Source organism: Periplaneta americana, chromosome 16 (genome assembly GCF_040183065.1).
Source record: "Periplaneta americana isolate PAMFEO1 chromosome 16, P.americana_PAMFEO1_priV1, whole genome shotgun sequence".
In the NCBI taxonomy this organism is placed as follows: Eukaryota; Metazoa; Arthropoda; class Insecta; order Blattodea; family Blattidae; genus Periplaneta; species Periplaneta americana.
In genome coordinates this window covers 100,511,112-100,523,220 of record NC_091132.1, presented here as the reverse complement: position 1 = coordinate 100,523,220, position 12,109 = coordinate 100,511,112, and positions in this window count along the sequence as shown.

Genomic DNA, 12,109 nt, shown 5'->3' with positions numbered 1-12,109 from the left:
ACTGCGCCTTTATAGTGGTTCATTAAGACAAAATTAATTTCTCTCCTATATAATATATTTTTATGAAACTTTGTACAACTAGGCCTACAGGTACCATACAGATATAATCAGAATTTGTACACAAAAATATGTGCTACCTATAACTCCTTTACAAAGTTTCATAAAAATCTGTTATATAGGAGAGAAGTTAATTTTGCGTAAATGCGCCCCCTGTAAAGGGGTACTTCCTCTTATGGAACCGTAAATATAGTTTGTACACAAAAAAATATATTCTACCTGTAACTTCAGTACAGTGTTTCATATAAAAATCTGTTAGACAGAAGGGAAGCTATAATTTTAGTCTAAAACCCCTCCTATAAAGTGGTAGTTCCACGTACACAATCGTAGTCAAAATTTGACACAAACAAATATGTGCTATTCATAAGGCCTGTACAAAGTTTCATAACAATCCGTTGGAATGCAGAGAAGTTATTAATTTTGTCCAGCTAGAGTTGCATTATTGCACACTGTGTGGCTGTCCGTTGTCTTGTGATTGTCCTGTGATGTATCTGCAGCGGTCCTGGGTTTGTGAAGCCCACAACGTGTAGATGTCTATCTAGTGTTGATTCAGAGAAAATACCCTCCCTCCCTTACATCGCACTGATCTGTAAGTAGGGAGGTAAAACAAAAATAAAGAAACAAAAAAAGAATCAATGACGGTCACATGAAGTCATTCCTTAATATGAAATTAACACGACATAAGGATTTTACTTTTGATCACACAAATACATCATTTACAAAGAACATTAAAGTTATATGCCCACGATCACGAAATTCACACAACGTTAAGGCTGCACAACGTGGCCAATCTTCATGAAAATCTCATGAAAATGGATACACTGATCAACAATGCAGAGAGAGTTCGACACCAACAGTTCACTTGTTAAGCGTTTGGTAAGATGCACTTCTAGATATGGTTTATACCAAATTTTAACTATAGATACCATTATCACAAGAGTCTTTTTGAAATAGATTGTAATTGCGATAGTCCAAAAACATCATCGATAGTACAAAACTATCGGTTGCGATAGAAACCCAAAGTTGAATATATTCTCCAATAAATTCCTGCAATAGCTGTAATTATTAAGTTACAAGGCCTCTCAGAGACAATCAGAAGATAAGGTGGAATAGCGGTGTGAAAAGTGAAATAGTCGGAGAAATCCTCTCCCTTGTAAAGTCTATGTTTTATACACTATATCGCTTGGGATCGAAATTGATCCCTTTTGTAAGACATCATTTATGACTGAGCGCATTTTTGCTAAAATTAACGATTAAAATAGTACAGGCAACAAATTTACCCCAATATTGAACTAGAAAACTTGAAGCCTGTAATTTCAGAAATTCATCTTCGGATTATCTGATTAATGAAATGTACTTACCATTTTCGTCAGGTAGTATAGATTGACCAGCATGATAAAAAAGCAGATAAAATTTCCGCATAGGTCTATTCTTGGCGTCATCGAAATAGTCATATTATCTAATTTTGGTATGTCCTCTCTAAGTTGTTTAGGCATATGCCAGCGCTCTCCTTGTATTTCTCTCTCTTCGTAGATAATCATACAGTTGTAATGGAATAGGGTTTAGCTACATTCTATAATTTCATCTTTGTTTTGATTTTCCGATAAGCTCACTATAATGTAATAAGTTTTAATTAGACCATCTATGCTTATCTTATGTAAGCATAAGATAATGTAATAAGTTTTAATTAGACCATCTATGCCTATCTTATGTAAGCATAAGATAAGCATAGATGGTCTAATTAAAACTTATTACATTCTATAGTTGTAAAAGTTTAGAGAATGTTTATTTCTACATCTTAATACAAGAATTAAGTGAGATATTTGTGTCTGACATCCTCTTCTACCTGATATATAAGGGCTTGACTGAGGAACTGTGTGATTGTTTTTCCTCATTCCTGCCTTGTTTTAAGCAATTGACCGATATCATGTCGACAAAAGAATCAGGTAGCTCCAATATTTGTGAATATTTAACTTTTGATAGTGATTTTCAATAGAAGTGAGAACGGAAATGAATATTTAAAGAGTTGATTTGTTATCTGATTATTCGTATGTGAAAATACTGTTTCACTATGGATTTATTTCATTCGAAAATAATTATGAAAATTACATTCGTGATGAGGAAATAAAATCTGCTAGAATTCTGAATTAGTGATTAACAAATTTTCACAAGAATAGGAGCAACTTTTGAGATAAATCTGTACGATGTTGACAATTTTCGCTCAGGACACAGAGTGGATTCTGTCGCCTAGAGTTATGCAATATGAATTATAAACCGAATTGGGGCTAATGTGTGGGCAGGAAGTAAGTCGAGCCGTGAGACAATAAATCACAGCACAAATATGGGTCAGTGGCGTCTAGTCACATTGTAATATTATCGTAGCGACGGTTACTACGTGGGAAGATACAAATTGAGCTGAAATTACTGCTTGTATATCTGCTGCGACAACTTGCCAAGCAACATCAATTTTGAAGAAAGAACTGAGGAGACATACTAATGTCTGAGACAAGAAAATAAGATTAAGAATTTAGAGCAGTTTATTTCATTAGGTCTGATATGTAAAATTACTACACTGTGGGCGGAGGCAGTTGAATTTATATTAATTGCGCGTTCTCTTCAAAGCAGTTATTATGAAAACTGATTATGGGTCGTAAAATGATTTTTTAGCGGATTAAATCTTATAAAACTCACATAGCAACACTTTTTAAGCGAGCTGAATTTCTCTATTGAATTTTTAAACAGTTGCTATAAAAATACAATATTATGTAGCCAAACATAAAACACTTTACTATGGCACTTGAAAATTTAAATGGCAATTAGTAGGCCTAACGAATTTAAAGCTTTCACTGTCGATTTCTCGATGTTTACATTTTCTTTGAGAGATAGAGTTGCCCTCAATATGGAGTATTTTGATCGAATTTATGATGTTTTCAAGATAATAATTTAACTTTACATAGAGATAAGTTAACATCATATCTTCATTAACAACTTTCACTCCGTTTCCCTATTTCATTCTTTGAATGCAACATATTCTTCCTTGTATAGTTCTCGATATTTCGCTGGAAGTAACAGTAACAATACATTTGGCTTTTATCCGTCATTTCTTAGGGAATTTCACTGTCCAGATTTATAATATAAGCTGTTGCCAATAAACAAACTGATCAATAAACAAACACGTCACCATATAACGATTACTGACAGTAACGGATACAAGAGAACTAGATTTTACAGGACACAGAACAAAATTTTCTCAGGAACAGATGAAATGTTATAGAAAATTCTTTGTTTACCCAAATAAACCCTGGGCCATAAGCTTGAAACAGTGGAACCAAAAAGGTGTACTAGTATGGCCGTCAAATTACCCATAGTTCATCTCTTTTTCCGGTGTGTTTATCAACTGTTTTGTTCATATTATTGCGATTACAAATTGTTTCATGTTGTTGTGAATATTTCAGAAGTTTAGTCAAGTTCAGCAAGTGTTACTTTTTTTTAATAAGCTAATATTCTGTTCGGCTCAACTGTAGAATATGCCTGTTGATATGTCCCCGTATGCTTTAACATATGAAGGAATGCCAACATCCTTCTTGATAAAAGAAAGACTGTGGAAATGAAATGTTCAGTTCATGTCCCAACCGTAACACTTTTAATAAATATACAGTGAAATTTACATTGATACAATAATCTGCTAGTACTCCTGTTACCTCCACATCCATTCTAAACCGTTTACGTATGACCGAAACCGATAGTAGCAATTGCATATTTGGCGATTGGCGGTATTTGGCGGAGGATTAAGGGGCATAGAAGGTGTAGTTTGACGTCATATCCGTCGCACTGATATCAAGCATATTTGCTTGGAGTGCTCCCTCCTTTATTTTTATCCTTTCAGACCCAAATAAATAAAAAAAATGTGTATTCATAGGTGAGTTATTCATTTGTCATTCCACTAGAGATCATGGTAACTAGTGGTTTAGTTTAATGATATCATCACATTGTTACATTATTACATTGGTATTTCAGATGGTATGAACTTATTTACGATACTGTTCTTTTCCTCAACTTTATAACTCTTCTGTCATTAATAACAAGTACCACCATTTTTTACATTTAGTACTGCTCGGCACCTTCCTGGCATTGAAGAAATGGGATGAAACATTAACTTTAATCTTGATCATGTTCTGTCAGTCAAGTTGGAAACGTACAGACAATTTAGAACCTCAGTGTTTACAATGTCTTGTAGAACCCTCTTTAAAAGGTTAGCCCACAGATTCTCAATTGGGTTAAGATCCAAGGATTGAGCAGGCCACCCTATAACTTGAATATATTGTGTTCCCAACAACTTTGACGCTTTTTTGGCAACATGTGCTCTGGAATTACCATGCAAAACAAGGAATTCAGGACAGATTTCTTCAGAGTTGTGAGACTCTTCTATGGAATTCTCTACCTGGTGACATCAAGGATTACCGGACGCTATCGAATTCAGAATTCAGTTAGAAACTATTTTTTGTCTAATGAAATGTGTTATTAATACGTTACAAGATGTGTTGATTACAGCCTTTGTCTAATCGTTTATATTTGTATTTCTTGTTTGCATTATTAGTTGTCCTTCCCCGTTTAGCTATTTAGATCAATAATGTTAATATGGATCTTAAGCTTTGTTTAATTGTATACAGATTAAACATTTTTAATGTTTTTCTATTTTTTTCGTTCTGTATTACAGTAATTGCAAACGTTCTTGTTTTGTGTAAAAAATGTTGTATGTGTACCTAATAATAATAATAATAATAATAATAATAATAATAATAATAATAATAATAATAATAATAATACCTAATTGAGAAAATGCACTTAAAAATTAAACATGAACAATAAATTCACATACTTATTGCTTTAACCTAAAGCATATTATAGGACGTGTCTTTGATTAAAATATGGATAATTGAAATTACTTAATTATTGAGATATTGCACCTTTTTGATTTGGTTCCTTTCCGCAGAATGCAGTCCAATTTTAATTATGTATAAATGAGTGATATAGATTTAATAACCAGGACGAAGGTAAAAAATACGAAATTCGACATACTGTGAAACTGATCTATGTTCAAAATAGGAAATGATAATAATGTTGAAAGGATTTAATACATAACGAAATGAAATTCCACGATCAAGAACACTCACAGAAAGATCACCAAAGAGATGAACTGATAGCTCGATCTATTCTTTCCATAAATATAATAATCCCATCAAACCTGAATTGATTAATAACTTTCACAGGAAGATTAAAATGAAAATATGCTATCGAATTATGCAATTAATCACAAATAATCAAAGAAAACACTTCGTTTACTTATTATTCTCAAATGCAAAGGACAATATATTGGTTAGACAAATGTTCTCCTATTTGGCTAATGTTATAACTTTTCTGGCAAAGTCCAGAGGAAGCGAGTTCAATTCCCGGTAGATAAAGGAGGAAATATCTTTCCCGCTATATATACAGAGTGTATATTCCCTACCTTGCGTTTGTTGTGCATTATGTTATGCAATGAGCTATGAGGATATCGCTATTTCTTATGTTAGTTTATTATTCTCACGGAATGGGCACAGAAGTTTTCCTGATGTTTGTGCATAAATATACACTTTTTATATTTATATGGCAGTATCAATTAACTAGTGAAAAAATATTTCGCAAATGTATGTCAACACATTTACTCGTAGGCTATTAACCTAATCGCTCCGTGTTAATTAAATGATGAACAAAAGCAAGAACTAATGTGGAATAGTTTAATGTTGTGTATACAGATAACTTAGTAGACATTTCATTACAGCGACATAGTTGCTTTCCGAACGCCGATGAACTTCGTCGAAACCATTAGGGGCTGCTTGAATAGTTTGACAAGAATCGTTTATGTAGGTTTAACTGTTCTAGGAATGCAATCATCTTCACTGTCATCATGAAATCAGAAAATTATCAAAGAACAAAGACAAAAAGTGAAACATGTGCCCAAACGTTCTTATTGAACAGGTTGAAAACATTCCAAATAAAAATGAATAGGCCAGACAAAATTGAAAAGCTTCAATAAAAAAGACATAACACCCTGCTTGCATAGTTCACATCCCTAGCATCATATCATATCATATCATATCATATCATATCATATCATATCATATCATATCATATCATATCATATCATATCATATCATATCACACATCATATATCATATCATATCATATCATATCATATCATATCATATCCTATCCTATCCTATCCTATCATAACATATCATATCATATCATATCATATCATATCATATCATATCATATCATATCATATCATATCGTATCATATATCATATCATATCATATCATATCATATCATATCATATCATATCATATCATAATCATATCCTATCATATATCATATGTCATATCATATCATATCATATCATATCATATCATATCATATCATATCATATATCATATTATCATATCATATCATATACCATACCGTATCATATATCATATCGTGTCATATATCATATCATAATATATCATATCATATCATATCATATCATATCATATCATATCATATCATATCATATCATATCATAAATTATATATCATATCATAAATTATATATCATATCATACATCACATCACATCATATCGATGGTATTCAGATAAAAGGACTTGTCCCTCAATTGAAAAAAAATTTCAGATACAACCTATAATTAAATTTTAACACATTATTAGTTACTGTAAGTAAGGCAATGTAAATAAAATTGTCAAAAACATATCTTCACGTTTTGTAATGAAATTTTAACTAATTACACTAATTACAGCAAAACAGTCACATTTATAAAATGAGAGTTAAACCCTTTCTATATTATTGTTATTCTATGCTATGTTATTGTTATTATGGTTAGTACTGTTAATGTATTCTGTATAATTACTCGCTTTATTTTATGACTGATGTGTATGTTTGTAGCTTGTTGTAACTGGGTAAAACTAAGTTTATATTTATCTTATTCACAACATCGACAGAAAAAATGTAAAGAAAGTATTTATATTATATTATCTCTACTTGGTTGAAACTTTAACTCTAATATACTTATGTAAAATAAAGTTTGTATGTGGAAAATGAAAAAAAAAAAAAAACTTTTACCTAAACACAATCGATATCATATCATATGCCTATATATTATATTTATATTACGGAATATTATACCCAAGCAAATGCAACTGTGTTAGAAACAGAGGGTGAAGAAAGAATGATGCTTAAACTGATCAGGAAGAGAAAAAGGAATTGTTTGGGTCACTGGCTGAGAATAAACTGCCTACTGAAGGATGTACTAGAATGAATAGTGAACGGAAGAAGAATTCGGGCCAAAAGAAGATATCAGATGATAGACAACATTAATATGCAATATATGGATCATAAACGGAGACTAAGAGAAAGGCAGAAATTAGGACAGATTGGAGAAAGCTGGGTTTGCAGTGAAAGACCTGCCCTTGGGCAGAACATTATGTATATGTATATATGTATGCCTAAGCGTTGCTTTTATACAGGTAGGTGCCGTTTTTACGTTTGTATCATCGACAAATGTCTGTTGTTCTTTCGCTGTTATTTTTTCGTCCTCTTGGTTCATTTATTTGCATGTTTCCATTCATATATTTATTTGGCATAAAATGTCTTTTTCCTCATTTAGACATTGAGTTCGAAATATCAAAAGTTCGCCTTTTCCACTAATTGACTAACATTTCTCTTTAATAAAACTGCAGTTGTTTATACATTTCTGTTGCTGATATGAGTGACTCATCCTTCACAAGTGCAATCATGAAGTACACACAATTCATATTCTAGCATCGATTCGTCGTAAGTAGATCCTTTATGGGAATATGGAAAACACAACGCCCCATTTGTGCTTGCCCCATAGGACGTGACTGATGCTGCCGTGCTGTAAGTGCTTGTTCCTTTATGCATCGATAATATGCCGTGTCTGTGGCTCGGTACTAGAGTGCTGGTCTTCTAGTCAGGTGGCCCGGATTCAATTCCTGGTCAGATCGTGATGAAATTTGTGGTAGGCAAAGCAGATGTTGCAGAGGATGTTTTCGGCGTTTGCCAGTTCTCATCTTTCATTCACCAATACTCTCTACCTTTCCTTGATTTCATCTATCATCTGCAGTAGTTAACATTAGGCTGGAGTGAAGTCTTGAGAATCAGAGTGCTGCATTGGAGTTAAATCGCTCGCTTGAACTCGGTCGAATGTCGCACGCTCGAGTGAGATAAGATCGGTCGTGATACGCTCGTGATAAATAGAAGCACAGTACAAGGTCATCTCACCAACATGTCTTATCTTGTATGGAAGGCGACAGATAAGATACACATATGTTTTGCTCACACGGTAAAAATAAGGTTTTATTTTCTGCGTTTATGACAAACGTCTAATGGAACGTACCAAAACAGTAACATGAAGTATTAAATAAAGTAGTATGAAAAACTTCGATATACAGTTATTATTCCTAATTAATAATTATTCAATATTTGATTTACCACATATATAATATGATACGTCCATACATAGTGTTCCGCCTATATATTGCGACAATGTAGACGCGTTTTACAAAATAGGCTATTATTGATATAGCATTAGATTAATAACAATATTAGTACAGAGATAACGTCACAGAAAATATAATAAAACGAATAATCATGCTGCACAACTGTTACAGACGCAAAGATTGATACACTAATTATTAGAGATTATTATTATTATTATTATTATTATTATTATTATTATTATTATTATTACTAGAAAACTTGATACAGTTCTTGCATTATCGTGATTGTGTTCTCCGTTTATAATAATTACATTTACATCCAATAACTTCTATCAGATATAGCAAAAAAAATTCCCACTACTGTGTGGGGGGGGGGGAACATTTACCTACAACATTTATATTACATTTTAAAGCAAGTTTTGTAGTTGTACTATGGAGAAGTTAGTTAAACACTGCAAAGTTTGGAAATGATAAACATCTATGATGTTACTACACAGTTCATCACTGTAACAAGAACGAATGTCTAACGCTCGGCTTATATCGTTCGAGGATTTATCGCTCGCGACAATTTTACCCATCATGCATGTGCGCTACCTATCGGATTATGCTATGAACTACTTGGCGCTCGAGCGAAAACGTCCAATGCAGACCTCTGTTGGGAATAGTAAGTTACAGGTTTGCGATTCTGATATGGGAACAGTTTGGGGTCCCGGGCCCTGGAGCTCATCAGGTACTGTTCTGGGGATGAGACCTCTCAGAGCTGAGACAGTATGGCCACCTGTTACCATCAGATTCACGAAAGTCACCCACCTGTCGGACTTGACAATCATCCATATACTGTATAGGACGGACAATGGACCAATGTAAGCTTACGTGTAGGGATTCGTCCCTTGTCCGGCCCTCGAAAAGCTCAAGCTAACAGGCAGATGAAAAAGTTATTTTTTCTTCTACTTATCAATAATGTCAAAACAAGTGCTTGTAGACATTTTGGTCACTCGAGCGCAATTACAAGGGCCGTAAAAATAAGTTTCTAAACAATTGCTGTATCTGCTTCAATAACTGTTCCCATGAAATTGTGTTTTCTTTCTGTAAATGGCCCCAGGCAATGGCCCTTGTAATTGCGCTCGAGTGATCAAAATTTGTATAAGCACTTGTTTTGACATTATTAACATGGTAGAAAAGAAATAACTTTTTTATCTGCCCCCATGAGAATGTTTGCTTGTAAGCAAGCATCGGTAATAACTAGGGCCGTGACATCCGTATATTTGTATTAGTCTGAGGTGAACGTAAGGCGCCGGTCAGAATGTAGTCGGCGTTTCAAATACAGGCAGCGGAAGCGAATTTGACATAAGCACGTTCCGTGTTTTGTATACGATTATTGCGTGTTATAAAATCAAGACAATATAATCATTGTATATAAGGGTTAACATCGGAAAGGTCTAAAATGCTGGTGAGGTTGAGAATAATTGTTGGAAAGCATACTTAAAGCATAGGGGAGAGTCGGGTAGTATCGGACATCGGGTAATATCGGACAGCGAGTTTCTTTCACCTACTACACGATGATAGTACCTGATTGACATGGTTACGTTTCTGTGATGTCGCAGAGAGAAACGTAACCATGTCATTCAGGTACTACCATATGGTGGTAGATGAAAGAAACGCACTGCCCGATACTACCCGATGTCCGATACTACCAGACTCTCCCCTAATTCTGAAAAGACGTTTTTCTTTATATTTAGAGTTTTGCATTATAGTTTTAGAATGCCGAAAAAGTATATGGAGTAAAATATTGCTTTCCCTATATTTAACTGTTACATTAATATTTATTTATCACATCTATTCTGTACCTTATTTTCTTGCATGTTGTTCGCTTAAGGTGGGTTTACACGTGCATGGATTCACTGGCGCCAATAGCTATTTATTGTTACACCAGAACGGCAATTTCAGTTCAAACAAATAAAATCATGTCGGCATTGATTTTGATCCTTTACGATTTACTGTTCTGGATTGTAAAGTATTATTCAAAAGACATACATGAATGAAATAATTTAATATACATCAAAATAAAACGTATTCTTGTTTTCCCACTCTGCACATTGTTATTCCAAAAGTAAGAAAAAATGTTATGTTTTATTTAACGACGCTCGCAACTGCAGAGGCTGTATCAGCGTCGCCGGATGTGCCGGAATTTTGTCCCGCAGGAGTTCTTTTACATGCCAGTAAATCTACTGACATGAGCCTGTCGCATTTAAGCACACTTAAATGCCATCGACCTGGCCCGGGATCTAACCCGCAACCTTGGGCATAGAAGGCCAGCGCTATACCAACTCACCAACCAGGTCGACCCAAAAGTAAGATATTCAGCCCATTTGCAAATGGTAGTAACAAGTAATATTAACCCTTGAGCGAGCGCGTCTATGTAAAAGTTCACAAATTTGAATTAATGTCGTTTAACAGCTGTATTCTTTGCTTTTGTTGGTGCGAGCTTCTGGCTATTCCTTCAGTTTATGTAGTGAGAAGTTATGCTGTTCGGTCTGTAAGCGAAGAGGAGAACATTGAATTAAACTATAGCATTGTCACTGCCGTGTAAAAAGTGCACATCACGACAGATCATGTAAGTGATATCTAATTTCCTTGTTATCCGTAATGCATTGCGATTTAGTACAATGTACATACTCCTAGTGTTGACTTTGACATCTGATACCAATGAATGATACACGTCAACTGGGATGAATTTGTCTCATATCACAGAAAAAAAAAATAAAAGTGGCGCCATCTCATATTTGTTTCAATGAAACAGGCTACTAATGCCTGATTCCGATAGATGATAGAACCAGTTTCAGTATGGAAATTTCTAGACGCTAGAACACCGTTCCAGCGCGTTCCTCCAGAAAAAAAAAACACTCATAACTTCTATGTACTGTAGTGTTGGGCATCCAGTGTTGTGCAGGGACATTACTTTATTTTTACCAACATTTTAACATTAACCTGGCTATACTCGGAAACACTGTTACCCCTTTCCATTACAGGAGTTTGGTGTTACTAGGGCAATATGTAAACAAACCATTTTACTAGCTATAGGAGGAGAGTAAAGTAGTGTATCCACTTATGTTACAGGGAAATGCAATATTACGATTTTCAGTTTGTTTATTACTTTTACGGTATTTTATCAAAATACAGTAGAGTAGTAACAGTTTTTTTTCACAAACTCAACTCTTCAGGCGGTTGTATTCATTATATATTGGCTACTTTATTCAGCATATTACCGTACATTCGATAACTCTAATTTCACTTCTGCTCAGTCCACACGGATAAAGTTATTCAGTCATGCTACACACCGTACCTGTGCGAAATAAGCAGGGGCGCGTGTTTATGGAGATCGCGAAAATCACGACATAATAGATATACACTATATTTTTACTAATCTTTACTAATTAAGTGATTCTGATTAATAATATGCGGATAAAATAATCACGACAAATCGCGAAATAGTTCT